Source organism: Pongo abelii, chromosome 7 (genome assembly GCF_028885655.2).
Source record: "Pongo abelii isolate AG06213 chromosome 7, NHGRI_mPonAbe1-v2.0_pri, whole genome shotgun sequence".
In the NCBI taxonomy this organism is placed as follows: Eukaryota; Metazoa; Chordata; class Mammalia; order Primates; family Hominidae; genus Pongo; species Pongo abelii.
Window position 1 is genome coordinate 29,548,296 of NC_071992.2, and position 6,188 is coordinate 29,554,483.

The window sequence follows — 6,188 nt, forward strand, 5'->3', positions numbered from 1 at the left end:
CAAGTTAAAAGAAGATTTAGTGACCATCTTGTTGGGTGCAGGTTTCTAAACTGTGGGTGATCATCAGAATTTCCTGAGGGATTTTTACAAGAAAAGATTTCTGGGCCTTACCCAAGTTTTGTGGTAACTTGGGCCCAGGGAGGAGAAGTCCATGACCAGGCCAGGAAGTGGCAGGACCAGAATGAAGGCCCTGGCCTTCTGCCCACAGCACTGTAGCCTCCACACACTCACCTGGGTTTCCATACCACCCTGATTTTCTCTTTAACAGATACCACTGGGTTCTGGAGGGTCCAACCATGCACATCTTTGGGTAGTAGTGTTGAGACTCAGCACTGAGGCAGGGGGAGGGGCTTGGGGGCTGTTTATGTGCAAGTCCCAGTAGAAGCCAGCTCAGATTCAACTGCTTACCCTCAAATTCCCCTAAATCTGGAGGGGCAGTGGTGCTCCTTTGTCCTGCAGGCAGCTGCTGGCTTCCTAAGATGCCCAGAGACACGGGATGCTGGCCAGGGCTAGAGCCAGGAAATCCACCTGTGTCATTTGCCAGGCCCCACCCAGTGCTGATGCCTGGTTCCAGCCAACTGTGATTCACCTACTTCATCACTTGGCCAGATGCCACCCACTATCCCCACTTCCTTTCCCTCCTTCCAGATCACCCTCCCTGCAGGTGGTTGAAGGAGTGGCCCAGGCAGTTCTGCCTTAGGACCCAGCTGTCAGGATCCCCAGGTCAGCAGATTCAGTGGTATTTGATTACAGAAAATCAAAGAGAGACGCTGATGCCTGTAATCTCAGCACTTTGGGAGGCTAAGGCGGGCGGATCATGAGGTCAGGAGATCAAGACCATCCTGGCCAACATGCTAAAACCCCGTCTGTACTAAAAATACAAAAAATTAGTAGCGTGTGGTGGTGCATGCCTGTAGTCCCAGCTACTCGGGAGGCTGAGGCAGGAGAATTGCTTGAACCCGGGAGGCAGAGGCTGCAGTTAGCTGAGATGGTGCCACTGCACTCCAGCCTGGGCGACAGAGCGAGACTCCGTCTAAAAAAAAAAAAAAAAAAAGGAGAGACTTCTCTCATGCTTGAATAATTCCTCCATGCTCCTTTTCCCAATATCTTTATAGTGTGGGGCCGAGAAAAATCCTCTTCAGGAGAAGGAATTGAAAATAAAAACAATATTGCCATACATTCGCATATTATTTTATACATACAGGCTCTTTTGCATACATTACCTCAGATATGTAACCCTCACAACCACTCCTTAAGCTTGTTATTGAAAAAATTCAAAGCATAACAAAAGTAAAGATCAATGAACCATTAATTACCAATTAAGTACCCGGATGAAAGAAAACCATCACCCCATGGCCGCATGTCTTTCAACTGCCTCATTGCCACTCCACTTTCCAAAACAAACGGATTGTTTTGAAGAAATCCATAATATCATCAAATATCCAGTGAGTGTTCAAATTTCCGAAATCTACATATCACCTTTACTTGATGTCTTTCAAGTCTCTTTAAATTTGTAGGTTTCCACTCCCTCTTTTTTCTTTCTCCTTGTAAAGATTACTTGTTGAAGAAACCAGGCCATTTTTCCTATAGAGTTTCTCACATTCTGGGTTGTGTGGATGGTATTTCTAAAACATGTTCTGCTGTTCCAGATCTTTCCTGTAAACTGAAAATTAGATCTATAGATGTGAGATATGATTTTGAGCAAGAATCCCTCATAGGTAATTTTTTTTTTTTTTTTTTTTTTGAGAGGGAGTTCCCCTCTTGTTGCCCAGGCTGGAGTGCAGTGGCACAATCTCAGCTCACTGCAACCTCTGCCTCCCGGGTTCAAGCGATTCTCCTGCCTCAGCCTCCCAAGTAGCTGGGATTACAGGCACATGCCACCACGCCCGACTAATTCTGTATTTTTAGTAGAGATGGAGTTTCTCCATGTTGGTCAGGCTGGTCTCAAATTCCTGACCTCAGGTGATCTGCACACCGCGGCCTCCCAAGGTGCTGGGTTTACAGGCATGAGCCACCACACCAGGCCCTGGGCTCTCTTTTTATGACGTTAGTAGACATTGATGATCATTGTCTAGTGCTCCATTAGCTCATAAGGGGTTTGCAAAATGGTGATTCTGGTATTGCATCTTCACTTACTAGCTGGAACTCTTCCAGAGAGAAGCATTTCAATCCATTGCACTTACTTTTCTTATTGTACTCAAATAGTTCCATCTTTGGCCTCCTCAGGTTAGTTCCTGAACTCCTCTGAACCAACCTCAGTAGTCTTCCATAGTTCCCTGGCTTTCAGGAATGATAACATCTTCTTGGCTTATCTTGTATATCTTCTGTCTTACATCTGGAATCCAAAATTCTTTAAAGAACCCTCATTCCTTTTGATGGAAAATGGTATTTAGAATTTATAATCTAGGTATAGGAAGTACTCATTGCTACTGGTCATTGTTTCTAAGCCTGTTTGATGGACAGAGCTAGGAAATATATATTTTTGTATTTATTAATGTGTTTAAAATAACCAAAACATATCATAATTTAAATTATTATATATATTTAAAATAGACCTTTTTTAAGAGCAGTTTTAAATTCACAGCAAAATTTAGAGGAAAGTACAGAGTTCCCACATACTCCCTGCCCCCACATATGCACAGCTTCCCCTATTATTAAGCTCTCCCACCACAGTGGTGTGTTTGTTATAATAGATAAACCAATACTGACACACATTATTACTCAAAGTCCGTAGTTTATGTTAGGGTTCATTCTTGGTGTTGTACAGTCTATAAGTTTGGGCAAACATATAATGATGGGTATCCACCATTATAGTAGGAGAATAAAACAAGAAGTTCAATAACTTATTAGCAGAAATTCCAGAAAGAAATTCTCTTTCACTTTCCTAAAAATCCTGTGTTCCACCTCTTCAGCCCTCCCTCCATCCTAATCCCTGGAAACCAGTGATCTTTTAACTGTCTTCATAGTTTTGCCTTTTTCAGAATGTCACATAGTTGGAATCATACAGTATGTACGCTTTTCAGGCTGGCTTCTTTCTGTTAGTAGTATGCATTTAAGATTCTTCCATGTCTTTTCATGGCTTGATATCTCTTCCTTTTTAGCACTGAATGGTATTCCACTGTCTGGATGTGCCACAGTTTATTTATCCATTCACCTCTGAAGAACATCTTGATGGCTTCCAAGTTTTGGCACTGATGAATAAAGCTGCTATAAACATCCATGTGCAGGCTTCTGTGTAGACGTAAGTTTTTAACTCCTTTGGGTAAATACCAAGGAGTATGATTGTTGGGACTTATAGTAAAAATATAAAAATATACATTTTAAAATGCTATTTTTTTTTAGTTTTGAAAAAAAAATCTCAAACTCATGAAAAAGTTCCAAGTAAAGTACAAAGTACTGTTTCCCCTAAACATTTGAGCGTAAGTTGTTAATACAATGTCCTATGATTCCCAAATAATTTAGTTGTATTTTCACCAAACAAGGATATTTTCCTTCATAGGCACAATACAACCATCAAAATCAGGAAATTAGCATTGACACTTTTACTAACTTCTAGTAATCATACTCCATTTAGGTTTCGTTGTGATCTCAATAACAGCTTTTATAGCAAAAGATCCAATTCAGAATCATGGGTTGTATTTGACCATTTTGTTTCCTTTATTAAAGTTTACATCGTTGACATTATTGAAGATCATAGGGCAGCCACTTTGTGGAATGTCCCACAGTTTGTGTTTGATGTTTTCTCATTATTAGATTCAAGTTTTACATCTAGGGCAAGAATATCACGGAAGTGATGTGTTCTCACTGCATCTTATTAGGTGACACACGAATTCATTTGTTAGATTACAAATGATTAAGGTGGTGACTGCCAGGTGTTTCCTTTGTAGAGTAACTCCTCTTGTAATCAATAAGCGCTTCACAGAGATGTACTTTGAAATTGTGTAAATACCCTATTCTTGGTCAAACTTTCAAGCTGTTCATTTACGTATTTTCATCGGTATGTACTCATGGTTCCCTATTTTATCAAATGGATTATAATGCATTGGGATTCTTATTTGCTTTGATGCTCAGATTATCTCAGATGTGGTCATCAGAGGCCCCTTCAGACCAGGTTCTGTGTCTCTCTGAGTTGTCCCCATTGTTCCTGGACACTTCCTTACTTTCTGCTGCTACAAAAAGATATTCCAGGCTCATCTTGTACTTTGCCTGCCCCAGCTGTGGAATCAGCCATTTCTCCAAGGAAACCAGTTCCTTTTTGTGAAGAATGGGATTTAGAAACCACAATCAGGATGTGATAGAGTTTGGATATTTGTCCCTGCCCAAATCTTGCGTTGAATTTTAAGCTCCATTGCTGGAGGTAGGGCCTGGTGGGAGGTGTTGGGGTCATGGGGGCAGCTCCCTCGTGGCTTGGTGCTGTCTTTGCCATTGCGAGCTCTTGTGAGATCCAGTCATTTAAAAGTGTGTGGCACTTCCCCTCTTCACTCTCTCTTGCTCCCGCTTTTACCACGTGATGTACCTGCTTCCCTTTCGCCTTCTGCCATAATTAGAAGCTTCCTGAGGCCTCCTCCCCAGAAGGAGATGCCAGTGCCATGCTTCCTGTACAACCTGCAGGACCATGAGCCATGAGCCAATTAAACCTCTTTTCTTTAGAAATTACCCAGTCTCAGGTATTTCTTTTTTTTTTTTTTTTTTGAGATGGAGTCTTGCTCTGTCTCCTAGGCTGGAGTGCAGTGGCGCAATCTCAGCTCACTGCAACCTCCGCCTCCCTGGTTCAAGCAATTCTTTGCCTCAGCCTCCCAAGCAGCTGGGATTACAGGTGCCCACCACCATGCCCGGCTAACTTTTGTATTTTTAGTAGAGATGGGATTTCACCATCTTGGGCAGGTTAGTCTTGAACTCCTGACCTTGTGATCCACCCGCCTCGGCCTCCCAAAATGCTGGGATTACAGGTGTGAGCCGCCACGCCGGGTCTCAGGTATTTCTTTATAGCCACACAAGAGTAGCCTAACACAGGATGCTAGCTGGGCTTATGGCTTTATAAAGTGTCTGTGTTCTCAGGATTTCTCAAAGGATACAGCTAGGGGAGATAAAAATACACACACACACCCATCTATATTTATATTTATTTCGATTTCCATATCTATATCTATTTATAAGAAACCATGAGTTCACTTCCTGTCCAATACCACAGGACCCATTCTGTTTTCTCCCTTTCTGTATTTGTAACACTTTTCTCCAATGCTTGGAGCCAAGAAAAATCCTCTTCAGGAGAAGGAATTGAAAATAAAAAACAGTATTGCTTTACATTTACATATCATTTATAAATAGAGGCTCTTTTGTATATGTTACCTCAGATATTTGACCCTCACAACCACTCTTTAAGTTTCTCTTTCTTTCTTTCTCTTTTCTTTCTTTCTTTCTTTCTTTCTTTCTGTCTGTCTGTCTGTCTTTGAGACAGGATCTTGCTCTGTTGCCCAGGCTGGAGTGCAGTGGCATGATCATGGCTCGCTGCAGCCTCAAACTCCTGAGGTCAAGTGATCCTCACACCTGAGCCTTCTGAGTAGCTGTGACTATAGACACAAGCCACCATGCCTGTCTAAATTTTTTTTTTTTTTTTTTTTGTACAGATGAGATTTCTCTATGTTGTTCAGGCTGATGTCAAATTCCTGGGCTGAAACGATCCTCCCATCTTGGCCTCCCAAAGTGTTGGGATTACAGACATCAGCCACCCTCCCCAGCCCAGGTTTTTTATTGAAGGCTCTAAGTCTAAAAGCCTAGAATGCCCACCTCATTAATTTCATCTTTAAATTAATCTGGCTTTTATTTTCCTTAATATATTTACTCATTGGACCAACTCCCACTCAATCTCCCATAGCTGCTGCCACTTCCTTTCCTATAAGGCTCCCACTACTCACCCTACCAGGGTTCTGATACCTTGCACTGGGCTGCCACCACCAATGTTCCACATGGACACCCTCCCCGCCCCACCCATGCTCCAGCACTCCACAGCAGCTACTTCTCCACACAGGCACTCTCCTTACCTTACTCAGGCTCTGACACCCGTGCTGGGAAGCCCACCCTTCCCACCTTGCACCTAGATAGATAGATAGATAGATAGATAGATAGATAGATAGATAGACACACACAGACAGATAGACACAGACAGGCACAGACAGACTGATAGATAG